A 20,000-nucleotide genomic window follows, 5' to 3' on the forward strand; every position below is an offset into this window, starting at 1 on the left:
AAGATAAAATGTTTAAAACAATCACATTCATAATTTTTCATTCATATCACCACATACGATAATATGCATCGTTATAAACACATCTTAATCCGAATGGGCACACATTAGAGAATGCTTTTTTTTTACAATATAGGACACGTGTCGATGTTTTATGAATAGATGGCGCATTCTATATATATACATATATATATATAGTATATAATATATAAATATAAATATATTGTATATAATATATATAAATATATATTTATATACACTGTATATATATACATATATATATATATATATATATATATATATATATATATATATATATATATATATATATATATATATATATATATATATATATATATAATTAAGGCCAATTCAAAAAATCTTCAAAGACAAGCAAAACGAAGCAAGCATCTCCGCCTCGCAACGTTGCACAACACACGTCGATTAGCCCACCTTCAAAAGCTCTTAAACGCCGACGACATCCACCTCCATCAACATCACCATCACCAACATCACCAACACCAACACCAGCAGGAAAGAGACTGCCTCCTCCCCCAAAAAGTAATCCGCGCTTCTCCAAACATCATGCCAAAGGCGGAGAGAGCTGCCAATAATATTGAACCGCAGAGAGAGAGAGAGAGAGAGAGAGAGAGAGAGAGAGAGAGAGAGAGAGAGAGAGAGAGAGCTTATGTAGTATAGGCCACAAGGCTGACGACGCAAGAACTTGGGGGAAATGAAATAGCAGCTTTACCTCATCAACAGAAGCATTACTAATACCCTGAATTGGGGCTAGCACACGTTTCTTATGTGATACACGTTGCCAATAATTTGTCATACGGAAATGAGTTGTATAATGCGAGGTACATTCATAAAATTTTGATTTTGTTATTTTCTTGATCTAATTTTCTGACAAGGCCAAATAAGAAAATAGTTTTATAATCCGAGAAACATTACTAGAGTTTTGATTGATGTGTGTTGCTTTTTTAGAATCTTCTAATTTTTTGATAAAGTAAAATAGGTAAATTAGTTATATAATCGCAGAAATATTACTAAAATTCTGGGGGAAAAATGTTTTTTGAGAACCTAATTTTTGACAAAGTAAAATAGGTAAAGTAGTTATATAATCTCAGAAACATTCCTAAAATTCTGGCGGAAAAATGTTTTTTTGAGAACCTAATTTTTGACAAAGTAAAATAGGTAAATTACTTATATAATCTCAGAAATATTACTAAAATTCTGGCGGAAAAATGTTTTTTTGAGAACCTAATTTTTGACAAAGTACAATAGGTAAATTAGTTATATAATCTCAGAAACATTCCTAAAATTCTGGCGGAAAAATGTGTTTTTGAGACCCTAATTTTTCGACAAAGTACAATAGGTAAATTAGTTACATAATCTCAGAACTATTCCTAAAATTCTGGCGGAAAAAATGTTTTTTTGAGAACCTAATTTTTCGACGAAGTACAATAGAGAAACAACTAAAATTCAGACTTACATTTTTTTTATAACCTAATTTTTACAAAGTAGAATCAATTCAATTTCTTTTAAATACTGTCAATAATGCATCTTATTAAAGTGACCAAACCTTCCTGAGACACAGCTTATGTTCTGCTCTACACAACCAAACGTCACATTCTTGGAAGCAAGCTAATACCTGCCAAAGGCAATCCCATGTTGAAGCAGTTCTGTCAACATCCAACTTCATCGCTGAATTAAACTACAGGACAGGAGCTGATATTTTCATATGCAGTTCAGTGGCTATATGTACAAATCATACCGTTCATTCCGATCAATATCCAGCTGGGATATTAAATAAGCAATAAAACAGGTTCATTCAATCAACATCTTGTAGTGGAATTGGAATATAAAATTTAAGCCACAGGCCAAACGCTCGGATCTATGAGGTCATTCAACATCGAAATGGAAATTAAGAGTAAAAAAGGTTTGAAAGGTGTAACAGGAGGAAAACCTCGCAGCTGCAATATAAAACTACTGTTAGGAGAAAGTTAAGACGGAAGAAAGTTAATATGAACGGAGGTACCGTAAAAGGAATGAAAGGGGTTGCAGCTAGGGGCAGAAGGGATGCTGCAAAGAACGTTAAGTAATGCCTACAGTGCACCGCGCGGCTCACTGATGGCGCTACCCCCAGCCCCCCCGCCAAACCCCTACGGGGATCAACTTCTCGATAACTGACGAAAATCATCATTACTGAAAATAAATTCAAGTAACGCCTCTTGTTTTCATACAAATGGCAACATATGACAGCAAACAGTCCGGTTGAGACGTTGTCGTCCGCTAAACAAATAAACAGTCCGCTACACAAATAAACAGACTCAGGTTACTTCTTTACATAGATCGCAAAATGTGAGCAAGAAATTTACGCACCTGGTCCATAAAAGAAGGGATACCTGGATCTGCTCTAGGAGAGGACTCCCACCTAGCACGACTCCAGCTGGTAACCATAAAACAACGTATATAATTTCCTTCTGTAGTCTTATTGCCCCGGTTCTTACTTCATTTTTATTTCCCCCGGGACTGCTTTTTTATTGCCCAGCCATAGCACTGCGAACACATTACTGCGATGAGGCCGTTTTTCTTCTTGTGCGTTTGTGCGTGCTATTTGTCTTGCCCGGTTTCTTGTGACGTTTACGCGTCTGCGCACAGCTAAATACACGGTAAAATTGCGATGAGTTATTAAGTTATTGTGTGATTTAAACAAGTAAAAAATGCGCTGAAGAAATCGAGTTTTCTGTACAGCGTATAATCAAGGCCACCGAAAATAAACCTATCTTTCGGTGGTCTCGGTATAAAGCTGTAGGAGCCGCGGCCCATGAAACCCTCAGCCGCCCGTGGTGGCCTGTGTTGTTGGGTTGCCAGAAGCATTATGGCTAACTTTAACCTTAAATAAAATAAAAACTACCGAGGCTACAGGGCTGCAATTTGGTATGTTTGATGTTTGGAAGGTGGATGATCAACATACCAATTTGCAGCCCTCTAGCCTCAGTAGTTTCTAAGATCTGAGGGCGGACAGAAAAAGTGCGGGCAGAAAAAAGTGCGGACGGACAGACAAAGCCGGCACGACAGATTTCTTTCAGAAAACAAAGCTGAATAATTCATACCATATCGAGTTACTGTATGATCTGAAAGGCTTAACAATTTAAAAGATGAGTTATTGAGTTACTGTACGATTTGAAAGACTTATTAATTTAAAAGATGAGTTATTGAGTTACTGTATGATTTGAAAAACTTAATAATTTAAAAGATGAGTCATTGAGTTACTGTATGATTTGAAAGGCTTAATAATTTAAAAGATGAGTTATTGAGTTACTGCATGATTTGAAAGACTTAATAATTTAAAAGATGAGTTACTGAGTTACTGTGTGATTTAAACAGCTGAATAACTGTGATTCGATGAGTTACTGAGTTCTTGTCTGCCTGAAAAAGCTTAATAATCTATCTTTAAATCTACTTAAGTATATCGTAATTGGGAATAACTGAATTATTATCCTTCCTTTACAATAAAAACAAAATCCTCTTATAGTTTCAATTGTTAAAAATGCAACCCACTCGTCTTTCTTAAAATGAAATATACCTGGGTGGTCAAAGTCACTGTCTATCGTTGTTTCCAAACCAGACAACGGTTCGAATCCTACCGGGTGTCGGAGCACTTGGCAATTATAATTCCCTTAGGGTGCAAGTTATTTCCAGGGTAATGTGAAATAGATATTAAACGGTATTTGTGGCTTAAAATTTTGAAATATATTCTTTGACATAAATATCTTATACCAGTCCACAACTGGGTAGCGCATGTGTATATGCTGTTTTAAGCAATGGAAAATCTATATTAAGAAAACACAATTTAAATCTCTGTATAAATGAAAGCACTAATTTTCGCTATCCCAAGTATATCTGGATCGTTTTCAATTTTTTTTTTTTATTATCCTTGGCTAACTTTTCTCATTCCATAATACTTTTTATATAGTTTCTATGTTTCCTATAGATTTCTAAGTGAGAAAAACAGACATAAAAGAGAGAAGCAGTTTGAGTGTATATAAAATATTCATCAAGCCTAGATATTAAGCCTTCAGTGATGAACAACCTTGTACATTAAAGGGAATTAATTTATCTATAATAAAATCCGAGTGGATCTTTCTTCTTTGTCCGCCCCGGGTGGGGGATAGGGGGTAGGGGATCGGGAGGGTAGCGGAGACATGACACATCCACCCTTCTCCTGCAAACTTGTTTGTCCGCCCCAGGTGGGGAGTGGTAGGTAGGGGATCGGGAGGGTAGCGGAGACATGGCACATCCACCCTTCTCCTGCAAACCTGTTTGTCCGCCAGGGGTGGGGGCGGGGTAGGTAGGGGATCAGGAGGGTAAGGGAAACATGACACATCCACCCTCCTCCTGCAAACCTGTTTGTCCGCCCCGGGTGGGGGCGGGGTAGATAGGGGATTGGGAGGGTAGGGGACACATGACAGGCAGCGCCGGGTTCCAGCGCAGCGTAGCGCGCGCCATCTAGCTCGTTAATAAATAAAACTGTAGACTCAGAGATTCGAAAGAAACACACAGGCAGGTTTAAAAGCTGTCAAAGTGACCTTCCCTACAAAAAAAAAAAAAACACCTGTGCCACATGTCTAGATATCTAGGAAGCCTGGGTAATCCCTCGCCCGCATGCTTGGCCACATTTTTCGGCGGAAATGAAAACAGAGGATTTCTGTTTGTCTTTTCCACCACGTAATTACCGAAACACGTTTAAAACAAGTGGCAAGTTTCCACGGAGTGATCCGATCGGTGACGACAGCAAACGCAAAAGTGCAACTTCGTTTTCACCAGAAATGTTTTCTTCTTCCTGTTTAAGAGTTCCTTGAACTTACAGTAATAATAATAATAATAATAATAATAATAATAATAATAATAATAATAATAATAATAATAATAATAATAATAATAATAATAATAATGACTAAACAAATAAAAAAATTCTGGAAAATAATTACCTTTAATTTACAAAAAAATAATTAATGACAAAACAAATGAAAAAATTCTGGGAAATAATTACAAAAAATAATAATAATAATAATAATAATGGAAAGAAATAATTACTTGTGTAATTTCAAAATCAAAAGGGTAAAGGGGCACTAAGACAGATTAAAGTGATAAAGGAAACAAAGGATTTACCTAAAGATCCCATAAGCCGATCTTTAATATTAAAAGAAGCTAATATCGACCCTTCTGACCTGGAGGTTAGGTCTCCTGCCCAACAGACCGATGGTGACTACTCACATACCACAGGGATTAATACCATTGACTATCAGATCAGGATATCAAACAGACAGGAGAATTAACAACTCTCAAGAGAATGGAAACCAGGACAGCCATCGTATAAATGACAGCTCAGGGAAAGAAGTTCCAGAAGATTACAACCAAAAATCTCTTGAAAAAGGGTCACAGTTAGGACCTGAAAGTGACCAAAGTAATTTGTAAATATTTACCAGTAAACAAGTTATACACAAGAATCTTGTGGGTTTCTCTTTCCATATTCAGAAGAAAACTGAAAGAAGTTTTTGTTTGGTTTAATAATAATAATAATAATAATGACAAAAATTAGGAAATTCAGGAAAGCAACTATCTTTAATTTACAAAAAAATATTATTAATGAAAAAACCAATTAAAAATTCAGGAAAATAATTACTTTTAATTTACAAAAAAAAATGGTAATAATAATCACAAAACAAATTACAAAATTCAGGAAAATAATTACCTTTAATTTACGAAATTATAATAATAGTGACAAAACAAATTTAAAAATTCAGGAAAGTAATTATCACCAGAAATGCTTAATTAACTCTACTCAGGAGTAACTTTAATTTACAAAAAAAAAATAATGACAAAACAAATGAAAAAATTCAAGAAAATAACTACCTTTTCTACAAGAACATACACAACGCCTGCGCAAAAGTGACAATAAAATTATGATGAATGGAGAACACGTTGACAATAAATTCGGAGATATTCGTACAAAAAGCCATTCACATTGGTAAAAAGTAATATTTCTTTACATATGGACAGTGCAACACCAAAAAGATAATACATTTAAAAGTTTCACGAAAGAAAAACAAAATGAGGAGTGAAGCCCAACAGCAAAGTCTGAGAACTCGCTGCCCTGTGGAAATCTAAACAACATTATATAATTGTACCTAGTAAACTTAAAAGAAATTAAGTTTGCCTAATCGCCAATTAAAAATAATGCAAATTTCCTAGGAGGAACTTTTTTCTAGCTACACTGCGTTAATTTTTAAAGAGTTCAATTCTAACTGGAATTCAAGAAGAACTTCACATGTTTTACCTACATCTTTTTAAGCGCAAACGGCATCGTAGGAATACTAAAAAATATATATATATATTAACGTAACTTACACAAATACGTCATAACCTTCCACCTTAAACTGAATGAAAACCTTCCAAATAAAAAATGTATTTTCCCATTACACAAAATCCCCACTACACACAAAAAAGTCTATTTCAAAAGCAAACTTCACTAAGCGTCAAGAAGTTTGCCAGCGTGCAAAATATCCCTCAAGTATCCACTTCTACAATACAGCTGTTTTGAGGACTAAAAAAAATAAATATAAAAAAAATAAATGAACAAAAAGGAGGGGTCCGTTCTTCTGCAGCTTGGCAAGACAAAGCTTTTTTCGTTCACAAGAATATTTACACAATGGTGTTACAGCTGCTGTTCCTGTCTTGACAGGAGATACAGCTGCTGTTCCTGTCTTGACAGGAGATATGGTAAAGATTTCTTTCGGTTTGGGAGGGAAGAACGCAGTAGCATAGCAGTGAGACAAGAAAGATTATTTACTTCTCAGCGGTAGAGGTTACAGTGTTTCTCAAATGGATCATATAAATGCTGTGGATGATGACCAAATAAATTCTAATAATATTAACTATAAAAATAAAAACTACAGACTGTAGTAAGAAAACACAACGACAAACAAACCAATAAATGACAGACTAATCTCAAAACTCATTCACTGGCAAAAAATAAAACTCATAATACATATATGAGATAATACATACAAAATAAAATATATATATATATATATATATATATATATATATATATAGATATATATATAGATATATATATATAGATATATATATATATATATATATATATATATATATATATATATATATATATATATATATATATATATATATATATATATATATAGATGTACATGTATATTTGTAAATATATACATATATATACATATATATTTTATATCTGAAACATGAAAGGTACCTTACTTGGATAGTAATATAACCGCTGCAGAGGTCGATGCCCTTGTATACATGGGGTACGGAATGTTTACACAATAATATCACAGTTCTTTTAAGGAGAATAATAAACAAGCGAAAGCAGTACAAAATACGATTTATAATACAGGAAAATGGAAATAACAGAAATAACGATTACCTTCAGTTCTAAATATAAGTCAATGTAATTGATAAACCATCCGTGAAATCAATTAAAAGTGTAGATACCACTACTGTATAAATTACATATGATGTCGGATGAAATAAACTAAATCAAGAAATCGACCTCACACACACTGAACTTATCAACATTATGAGATGTTTACCAATACATATCAAAAGTTGTCTTAAAAACTCATATAAAAATCCCCAAAATCAATCTCATAAATATACAACTAAATCTCATATACGTCAGGGAACTTATTAAGGTTATAAACGAGATGTTAGCCAAAATATCTCCTAAACATGTAAAATTAACCTGGTACACGAATGTTAAGCAATCAATATCTGCACAAAATGCCAACCAATCATTCTCATAAACAAGACAGCAGCCATTCGATTTCACAGGCGATATCAACCAACCAAACTCATTCTCGAGAAGGTTGCCAATCTACCCCATAAGAGGATGTTAACCAATCAGTCTCATAAACGAATGTTTAGCCAGTTAGTGTCATATATGATATTAGTCAATCATTAGACACGAGTCAGTCATTTAGTTTCATACATGAGATGTTAACAAGTCATTTTTAAGCTTGGGATCTTAGCCGATCTATCTCATATATCAGATGTCAACCAGCTCATCTCATATATGAGATACCAACCAATTAATCTCATACATGAGATACCAACCAATTAATCTCATACATGAGACCCAAACCAATTAATCTCATACATGAGACTCAAACCAATTAATCTCATACATGAGATACCAACCAATTAATCTCATACATGAGATACCACCCAATTAATCTCATACATGAGATACCAACCAATTAATCTCATACATGAGATACCAACCAATTAATCTCATACACGACATGCCAACCAACTAATCTCATACATGAGATACAACCAACTAATCTCATGCATGAGATACCAACCAATTAATCTCATACATGAGATACCAACCAATTAATCTCATACATGAGATACCAACCAATTAATCTCATACATGAGATACCAACCAGTTAATCTCATACATGAGATAACAAACCAATTAATCTCATACATGAGATACCAACCAATTAATCTCATACGCGACATGCCAACCAACTAATCTCATACACTATAGATCACCTCACCTCATACACGAAATACCAACCAACTCATCTCATACACGACGAGTCAACCAACTCATCTCATACACCTCATACATGTCAACCAACTCATCTCATACACCTCATACACGTCAACCAACCAATCTCATACACGAGATATAAAACCAAACTTCAAAATAAGATATTCCAACAGATCAATCTTAAAACGCCGCCTCAACCCTTCACTATACTATGCGACGCCTTCCACCACCCACTCAACCTCACGAACGAGACCATCGGCTGGCGTTTCCCCTCCAACCCCCTTCCCAACTCAAACCCCTCCCCTTTACCACTCCCACCCCTTCCCCCAAAACCTCCCCCGCCCCCACCATCTGTTGAATATTGCTCATTACGCCATCGCCAACGACCTACATCTCTTGCTAACAGTGTTTACTCACGCCGAGCGTTAACTCGATCCACTCCCAAGTATGGCCTCCAGCGGCCTTTTCAAGGAGGTCAACATTATATACGCCGCCAGGAGGAGGAGGAGGAGGAGGAGGAGGAGGAGGAGGAGGAGGAGGAGGTAGGGTAGAGTGAGGACGAATGGGGAACTGAGGGGAGAATGAGAGGAGGGGATGGGTTGAAGAAGAAGGGGAAGGAGGAGGAGGAGGAGGAGGAGGAGGAGGAGGAGGAGGAGGAGGAGGAGGAGGAGGAGGAGGAGGAGGAGGAGGTAGGGTAGAGTCAGGACGAATGGGGAACTGAGGGGAGAATCAGAGGAGGGGATGGTTGAAGAAGAATTGGGAAGGGGACAGGAGGAGGAGGAGGAGGAGGAGGTAGGGTAGAGTGAAGACGAATGGGGAAGTGAGAAGGGGAAGACTGCAGGACACGGCGGAAGAAGAAGAGCGAAGGAAGAAGACGAAGAACTGGAAGGGAAATGGAGGGCGAAGAAGGGAAACACGATGGAAGAGGAAACTAGGTGGGAGGTGAAACGAAGTGTTAAAACGAGAGAGGGTGAAAGAAGGGGTTGAAGGGAGAAAGGGGGGGGGGCATTCTGTGGATATCTGCGGCCTAATTTGGCCTCTTATCATGACAGGTAGTACTTGAGAAATCGACAGGTGACATTTTCCTTAAAATGTTTATGAACAGTGTTTAAACACAGCTATTTATAGGTTTTTTTAACCAAGGAGAAGCCATAAAGAGCATTTAACCTGTAGCATTTTTCAAACCAAGAAAAAAATGCTAAGTTTAAATCAGTCCAGTGCTTCATTTTTAAATCCAGGAAAACTTATATAAATCTAAAAACTTACACTTAAATCCAGGAAAATTTAAAGCGTAAAAAAAATAAATTTAAAAATTTACAGCACCATTATATTACCCCTGACTCTATGCCAGTGACTAACTTACTGAAATTTACCCGGCGTCACAATGGCAAGGGTCACTGACGGAGCCGAAATGGAAATTTTCAACAATTTTAAGGCTATGCAATCAATTTTCGCACTTGGTTAACGTGTGTAGCAAAATAAAATTTGGAAAAAGCACATGTTAATCAATTACAAAAATACGATAACAGAATGATATAATTTTCATAACATCATATGAGAAAACGTTCAACATGTCGGAGGAAAAATTACAAAAAAATACCAAACACTCCTACGCGAATGAGTACCAAGAAACGAGAGAGAGAGAGAGAGAGAGAGAGAGAGAGAGAGAGAGAGAGAGAGAGAGAGAGAGAGAGAGAGAGAGAGAGAGAGAGAGAAAGGCAATTTTACATCACAATATAAAAAAAATTAGAGAACAGGTAAAAATACGCAACCACAATTACGTACACAAAGAGTCTTTGTGTCCTACATAATATACACCTGAAAGAACGAAAACAAATACAGAGAGAGAGAGAGAGAGAGAGAGAGAGAGAGAGAGAGAGAGAGAGAGAGAGAGAGAGAGTCTCCCGCGCGATCCCATCTTTAAAATTCTAATTTGCCGGTCAGCAGGTTTTATTAAGTTAGCCTCGCATAAATGCATATTCGCCCTGAAGTTCCCATCTGCAATACATTAATGACGGCAAACCTATTCTCGCGGGGGATTGCGTACACACACACACACACACACACACACACACACACACACACACACACACACATATATATATATATATATATATATATATATATATATATATATATATATATATATTGTATATATATATATATATATATATATATATATATATATATATATATATATATATATATATATATATATATATATATATATATATATATATATACCCATATATATACAAATTACGCTGTATAAGTAGATAAGTACACATCAGTGAGTGGTTATCTTCACTGAATGCCCCTGGCAGCACAGAAACGTGTTGCAGACTAGCTGAAAAGTAGGAAGTTTACAAGCTCACCAAATATTTGGATATCTATCACAATATTAACATGTAGTAAACCACTCTCTCTCTCTCTCTCTCTCTCTCTCTCTCTCTCTCTCTCTCTCTCTCTGTCAAAAACCTAGTGTTCTTTGTAACTCAAAATCCTCTCTCTCACACTGTTGACATTCTGAATTCTTGACTTAAACCCCACCGCTCGCTCTCTCTCTCTCTCTCTCTCTCTCTCTCTCTCTCTCTCTCTCTCTCTCTCTCTCTCTCTCTCTCTTACCTCTCATCTTAAAAGCAATCTTCATTCATAATTCTCTTCTCCACCTTCACCTACCTTTCATCAGAGCATAAGAGAAAATTTTATATATAAAATTACCTATATCTCAAGGCGCTTTAAGTGACTGCCATATGTTGTACTTGGTTAAACACGTGGAATTTAAAGGGAACCTAACACAAGCTACACAACATCCAGGTACTCGCAATCAAACCCGGAATTCTCTTCCTGCTTTTGTTTATCAGACTCGTATGAATTTTCTTCCTTTAAAAAGAAGGTCTATACTTCGAAGATGAGCCCCACTCTTTAACATTACTTATTCCCCTATTTCTAGGCTTTGTCTGGCTTGGGCTAGAAAAGGGCATTGTGTTGCCTTCTCTCACTTGTCTTTGCACTTAAAAAATTTGGTTCAATATTTGTATCATTACTGTTTTATTCCCTGAAAATGCATTACTGCATAATTTGCTGAAAAATACATTGACGGCGATTAATTTTACTGGCAAAGACTATTAATGAATACCTATTAAAACAAGTAAAATATGAGCCGAAGTTTCTTCGGCGCAATCGAGTTTTCTGTACAGCCGCTACTGCGTATATTGAAGGCCACCGAAATTAGATCTATCTTTTAGTGGTCTCGCTATAATGCTGTATGAGCCGCGGCCCATGAAACTTTAAACAAGGCCCGGTGGCGGCCTATTCTATATCGTTGCCAGAAACACGATTATGGCTAAATTCGACCTTAAATAAAATAAAAACTTCTGAGGCTAGAGGGCTGCAATTTGGTATGTTTGATGACTGGAGGGTGGATGATCAGCATACCAATTTGCAGCCCTCTAGCCTCAGTAGTTTTTAAGATCTGAGGGCGGAAAGAAAAAGTGCGGACAGAAAAAAGTAAGGACAGAATAAAATGCGGACGAACAAAGCCGGCACAATAGTTTTCTTTTACAGAAAACTAAAAATCAACAAAACTGTATTGAATTTGCTTATACTCAGATTTGCAGACATTTCCAAGTTAAACTCATTTTAAAGCCTCATTCGGAGTTAGCTTATCCCGAATACACAAACCTACAAAAGGAACGTAATGTAATCACGTGAGCTTCACCAGCGCTTTGTTTGAGGCAAAATCCTTTTCAAAATTACGATTTCGCTTGATCAAAATCTGCACACCTCAAAAAGGAGGATACCGATGTTATGCCGCATTTCCTTCAGTTTATGGGAAAATAATTAAAAATGGAAAATTTCTTTGAACTCGATTGACTTTAGAACTTCGATCACTAATTGAAAATATACATACATACATACATACATATATATATGCATCTAGTAAAGACTACTAAAGCAAAATCATATCAGACTATACAATTTCTATCTATATATCTATCTATCTAACCATACATATACAAATATATAGATGTGTATATATACATATAATTATATATATACATACATATGTACACATATGTATATACATACAGTATGTGCGTATGTATGTATGCATATATATACATGCATATAACTAAAAAGAATATACGTACATCCATAAAAACATGACCCCACCAAAACCATCCTAAAAACGTATTCGGCCGCAGAACGACAGAGAGAGAGAGAGAGAGAGAGAGAGAGAGAGAGAGAGAGAGAGAGAGAGAGAGAGAGAGAGAGATGGAAAAGGTGGCAAGCCATTTATTATCAGGCCCCTGACAACTCCACAAAGAACGGAGCGAGAGATGCAATCATGGTACTGGCACGGGCGAAGCATTACTACGACGGACTCTGAGAGAGGACGGACGAATTTAATGAGGTTTCCTCTTTTCTTCGTGACAATAAGGGTTTCTCTTCGTAATGAGAACAAGAAATACGATGACAAGAATGCCGGTAATGAGTAATAACGATGTAGGAGACTGCAACATGGAGGATGATACTATGAAAGCAAAGCTTAAAATAATATTCTCCCAAGTACCTAACTACGGTATAGAAGGAGAGATGGACTCTTATAATTAATTATCCTAAAGGTGCGTCCACCCTACAGTAAAACATGTCATAAACGCGTCGGCAACTTGTAGTATACATGTCACAAACATGTTGAAAACACGTCAACGACCGTAAGTGAACATATCATAAACAAGTCAGCAACATATCACATACGTATCAGACACATGTTGAAAACAAGTCAACAGCTTGTAAGTGAACATGTCATAAACAAGTCAGCAACATATTGCATATGTATCAAAGACATGTTGAAAACAAGTCAACAGCTGTAAGTGAACATGTCATAAACAAGTCGGCAACTTACCACATGCGTCAAAAACAAGTCAATGACAAAAAGTGAACATGTCATGAACAATTCAGCAACTTATCACATACATGCCACAAACAGGCTGAAAACAAGTCATCGACATGTCATAAACACGTCGGAAACTTATCACGTACATATCGTAAACATGTTGACAACAAGTCAACAACCATAGGTGGAAAACGAATCTTTAGTAAACACTGGACAATCGTAAGTAGAGCAGGTTAGGACTACCAATATGTCGTTGGCTGGTATTCAACTTGTTTGTGATGTGTAAGAGATAAGATGCCAACATGTTTATGACATTTTTCACAGCGTGTGGACACACCACACGACTCCGAATAAAGTATCAAGAACCGTGTTACTTTAGAAGTGTTCCAAGAAGAATAACAACGCGTCCATTTGTTCCTTATATTTATTACTTTAGTTTACATCCGTTCCATATGACGTCTTTGTAAACACCAGCAAGTCTTAAGATATATATATATATATATATATATATATATATATATATATATATATATATATATATATATATATATATATATGTGTGTGTGTGTGTGTGTGTGTGTGTGTGTGTGTAACTGATTCGCGAAGATATGGAACGTGAAGAATGTATAAATAAAGGCAAATGCCACGAGGAAAAATGAAACAAAGGAGTGGTTGCCGGGCCCTTCGACATTTTGCAAAAATTGTTGGTTTACCAGAAGGAGAAAATGTCTTGTACTTTTATTTATTGTTTACCACAAGGAGAAATTGTCTTGTACTTTTATTTACTGTTTTCCAAAAGGAGAAACTGTCTTGTACTTTTATTTGTTTACCAAAAGGAGAAAATGTCTTGTACTTTTATTTATTGTTTACCACAAGGAGAAATTGTCTTGTACTTTTATTTATTGTTTACCACAAGGAAAAACTGTCTTGTACTTTTATTTGTTTACCAAAAGGAGAAAGTGTCTTGTACTTTTATTTGTTTACCAAAAGGAGAAATTGTCTTGTACTTTTATTTGTTTACCAAAAGGAGAAAATGTCTTGTACTTTTATTTATTGTTTACCACAAGGAGAAAATTTATTGTTTACTTGTCTTGTACTTTTATTTGTTTACCAAAAGGAGAAAGTGTTTACTTTTAAACAAAAGGAGAAAATGTCTTGTGCTTTTATTTATTGTTTACCAAAAGGAGAAACTGTCTTGTACTTTTATTTGTTTACCAAAAGGAGAAAGTGTCTTGTACTTTTATAAATACGTAATCAGTTGATTCATCCCAAGGTCATTTTTGGTAGCTGGTCTCTTCCCCTGTATATCCTTTAATTGATTCCTCCCTGCTTTTGAGCCAGTATAGTAAAAGGATTGCAAAGGGACGCTGCAAAGAACCTTAAGTAATGCCTACAGTGCACCGCGTGAGATCCACTGAGGGCGATACCCACTTACTCGGATGATACCAAATTAGCATTAATGTGCTTAAATATTTTGGTTACACATATTAACTGGGTTCGTTAATGATGACATTAGAGTGACGTAAAATGAATATGCATATCAATCAATGTTCGAGTGCTGATTCATGACTTCTTAAGTAACACGAAGTCTGTTACAAAAAGAAAGATAAATATTCTGTGAGGGCGGGGTGGAAGGGGGGGGGGGAAGCAGAACCCAGGTTTATTTCATGATTAATGAAGGATTCTGATTTTTGGGGGGGCAGGAACTCATAATAAATTAATGTATCGAAAACCGATTTAAAACTGAGTGAATAGGGAATAAGGAAAGTTATTAAATATAGTGAACGGGATAATAAATCTGTTAAATATAGTGAACGGGATAAGAAAGTTGTTAAATATAGTGAACTGGATAATAAAGTTATTAAATATAGTGAACTGGATAATAAAGTTGTTAAATATAGTGAACGGGATAACAAAATTGTTAAATATAGTGAACGGGATAATAAAATTGTCAAACATAGTGAATGGGATAATAAAATTGTTAAATATAGTGAACGGGATAACAAAGTTGTTAAATATAGTGAATGGGATAAAAAATTGTTAAATATAGTGAACGGGATAACAAAGTTGTTAAATATAGTGAATGGGATAATAAAACTGTTAAATATAGTGAACGGAATAATAAAGTTGTTAAATATAGTGAACGGGATAATAATGAGACTACTCAATTAAGATACCAAACGTTCTCTAGTCTCTGACGTTGGTTGGTAATACATCTTAAATTATGATTTAAAACTTGCATAAATTCACATGAAAAAGTAAAATTGGTCATTCATTGTTAATCAAGTACTTGTTACAAGAAACTTCGCTAACAATTTGACTTGGTGAGAGAGAGAGAGAGAGAGAGAGAGAGAGAGAGAGAGAGAGAGAGAGAGAGAGAGAGAGAGAGAGAGAGAGAGAGAGATAAATATTACTTTCACGCAGAATAATAGATATGAATATAATATTCAGCGTGGAAAAAAAACTCAGCATAAATAAACAGAACGAAAGACTGAACAAATATTACGAAATATACGTAAAAGAAACAACAAATCTGTACCCTAACATAACTAGTCTAGTACATGGAAAACGCTTTCCATAAAAAAAAATAACGAGGACATTTTTTCTCATTTTTTGCATCAGTCACCAACAAACGTGTCCCATTAACAAGGACGCAGCTTCAGACCAATTAGCAGCGCCTATCATAATTAGATACAACCAAAAAATGCGTGTCCATTAAAGGAAAAATAGGGGTATCCTAAAATTAGACCTAATCTGTGGTAGGTTCTTAGGCCTAAGGAGGAACGAGGGGACTGGAAAAGGCTACTAGAGAGAGAGAGAGAGAGAGAGAGAGAGAGAGAGAGAGAGAGAGAGAGAGAGAGAGAGAACTTTAACAATTTTACTTTCAACGACAGTATTTGAGAACATGGTTTACTAACATGGTTTAGAGAGAGAGAGAGAGAGAGAGAGAGAGAGAGAGAGAGAGAGAGAGAGAGAGAGAGAGAGAGAGAGAGAGAAAAATGTAAAAGTTTAACTTTCCCTCACAGACAAGAGATGAATTTAACACACTTTCCTCCTGCAAACACAAAATCAGAGAGAGAGAGAGAGAGAGAGAGAGAGAGAGAGAGAGAGAGAGAGAGAGAGAGAGAGAGAGAGATTTAACACACATGCCGTCGCCATGAAAGAACCAAGGACAGAGACATGATGCGTACGTACGAACAAACACCTAGGCAGTGCCTGAAACGCAGGCATGTTGTCCCCACCTGCTACCCTTCACTTTCTGAACACTTAAAAAAAAAAAGGCCCTGGCTATGGTTCGTTTGTCCCAATTAACTCTGCAAAATTTCAGACCTGCAACTGTTCTGCAAAGACCAACTTAAAAAGGACATGGCTATAAAATTTATATGCTTATGAAATATGCATAATTATATATATATATATATATATATATATATATATATATATATATATATATATATATATATATATATATATATATATATATATAATATATGTGTATGAATGTGTGTGTGTGTGTATCTAAATATAATTGCATTTATTTATATATATATATTCAACTATTACGCATGAAAAATATATTTTATTATTATTATTATTATTATTATTATTATTATTATTATTATTATTATTATTATTATTATTATTATTATTATTCAGTAGATGAAACCTATACATATAGAACAAGCCCACCAAAGGGGCCATCGACTTGAAATTCAAGCTTACAAAGAATATTAAGGTGTTCATTAGGAAGAAGCAAGAGGAAGTAAATGAAAATACAGAAAGAAGAGGTACCAATTACTAAAAAAAAGAACAGAATAATTAAATCAATAGATAAATAGATAAAGTGCTAGAAGAGTAGTATTAGGGTAGTAAAGCATTGCATTTTTGCTTGAATTTCTGAAGTTCCACCGAAAATACAATACATTACTACCCTAACATAATATAATATATCATAATATATAATATAATATAATTTAGGCCGAAGTTCAAGCGCTGGGACCTATGAGGTCATTCAGCGCTGAAAAGAAAATTGAGAGTAAAAGTTACAAAGGTGTTAGAGGAGGAATACCTCGCAGTTGCACTAAGTAACAATTGTTAAAAAAGGGTGGAAAGTAAAACTGAAGAAAGAATATGAATGGAGGTACAGCAAAAGGAATGAAAGAGGTTGCAACTAGGGGACGAAGGGACGCTGCAAAGAACCTCAAGTAATGCCTACAGTGCGCTACGTGAGGTGCACTGACGGCACTAATCCAGTTTGGGGAATGTAATATAATTACCGCTGAATAATTTAAACACGTATTTCAAACACTTCTTATTCCTTCTACAAAAAAAGCGTCAACGTTTTCCAAATTGCAGCATTCTACAAATTCATCCACCAGCTGAAATACGTGTTTTACTATTGAAAATAGTTACTATGCTTAACATCTAAACGTAAAAACACACGGAAATACACTCAAAAACTCCTAATACTTCAAGATATTTCACTGAACTGAACTGAAGTGAACATGGAATTTAAGCCAAACGCCAAGGACTGGGACGAATCATCGCTAAACGGAAATTGAGGAAAGGTCAAAATCTCGCAGTTGCATCGCTGAATCAACTGTAAGGAGAAGGCGGAAAGTAAATGTTAGAAAGAGAATGTGAAAGGAGGTACAGTAAAAGGAACGAAAGGGGTTGCAGCTAGGAGCCAAAGGCACGCTACAAAGCACCTTTAGTAATGCCAACAGTGCACCGCATGAAAGATATTTCTGTGGAAATTTATTTAGTGACTGTGCGGTTGGTAAAGTTGTTCACACGAACGCCTCAACTCTGTCATACAAAACCAGCCAATTTTAGACTGAAATGGATTAATTAAATATAAACGTAACTACTTTACGAATGAGCACTTCTGAAGAGAGCTGGGATATATAAATATAAATATATATATATATATATATATATATATATATATATATATATATATATATATATATATATATATATATATATATATATAAACATACATTCAGTCTGAGTTTATTCTTCAAGAATCTTTCATTTACTACCGAAAAAGATACATGCTGGGTTGTCACGTAGGCAATGTTCATAAACACACTATAATCTCTCTCTCTCTCTCTCTCTCTCTCTCTCTCTCTCTCTCTCTCTCTCTCTCTCTCTCTCTCTCTCACGTCAGTAAAACCCCTCCCCCACCCTTCAACACCCCCGCCCCCTCCTTCGTAATGACTATCTTTGGTGCTTCAAGGGTAGACCCTTAAACCTGTCACTTCTTAAAGTTAATTTATGATCGCATTGCTTTTTTATTATTATTATTACTATATTACTCTCAGTAAAAACAAGCGGCTTCTCATTATCAAGGGAGTCTGGGTATCTGTAAACAAAATCTGGCATGAAAGAATTAGCGTGAACCTTGTCACGTAAATTTTATACATACATTTTATATATATATACATATAAAATTTATAATACACATATATATATATATATATATATATATATATATGATTATAATCACTTTTTTACGTGATTCATTTATCACACATTACACAGGTGAAAAATAAGAGACGAGTTGTAGGCTGACCGGTTTCGACTTTATTTCCAAGCCACTGACGTCAATGGCTTGGAAATAAAGTCGAAACCGGTCAGGACCTACACCCTGTCTCTTATTTTTCACCTGTGATAATGTGATATATATATATATATATATATTATATATATATATATATATATATATATATATATATATATATATATATATATATATATTTCTTTCTTTTTTCTTTTTAACTGCATCTAATCATTTTATATATTTCAGTGTTATTTCCTGCGTGAAGGTCGAAGATCACACGGCCAAGTAAACATGTCTGATGCTTCAGATTTTATAAGCTCGTCGGGATGGCCGCCAGGTCACGTGACCAGACTACATTCCCAGTTACACGAACTGAATATGAAGTCATCAGTTCAAGAGCTTTAAACATTATGGCGATTTTAACTTCCAAAATGAAATCCAAGATGGCCACTCTACTTCTAGGTAATATGAGCATATCAGCCCATTAGACTTTTGGTCCTTAACCACTGCATTCAATGACATTTGTTATGGTATGGAAACTTTAGACTTATTCACGAAAAGAAAAATTAATTTGTGGATGTATGTATATATATATATATATATATATAAATATATATATAAATATATATATATAAATATATATATATATATATATATATATATATGTATATATATATACATATATTATATACAAATATATAATATACATTATATATACATATATATATATATATAATATATATTATATATATACAAATATATATATATATATTTATAAAAATATGTAAATATATATATATATATATATTTTATATATATATATATACATTATATATACATATATAGAGAGAGAGAGAGAGAGAGAGAGAGAGACGAGATATACATATTTATTTATATATAAAAATATATATATATATATA

At 34.8% G+C, this 20,000-nt stretch overlaps 1 protein-coding gene across 10 annotated transcripts in view; it reads right to left on the reverse strand.

Annotated features, from left to right (window-relative positions):
* The window catches only part of Shab (Shaker cognate b), a 469,591-nt gene that overhangs the window by 428,829 nt on the left and 20,762 nt on the right, over positions 1-20,000 (reverse strand). For 2 of the 10 annotated variants that reach the window (XM_067090484.1, XM_067090473.1), the window contains exon 1: positions 451-543. The exons of the other annotated variants lie outside the window; for them this stretch is intronic. The gene's annotated coding sequence lies outside the window, so the exon portion shown is untranslated. Of the gene's footprint in view, positions 1-450; positions 544-20,000 lie in introns of those variants that run through there. 10 annotated transcript variants of the gene reach the window in all.

The sequence above is a fragment of the Macrobrachium rosenbergii genome, chromosome 47, assembly GCF_040412425.1.
Source record: "Macrobrachium rosenbergii isolate ZJJX-2024 chromosome 47, ASM4041242v1, whole genome shotgun sequence".
Taxonomy (NCBI): domain Eukaryota; kingdom Metazoa; phylum Arthropoda; class Malacostraca; order Decapoda; family Palaemonidae; genus Macrobrachium; species Macrobrachium rosenbergii.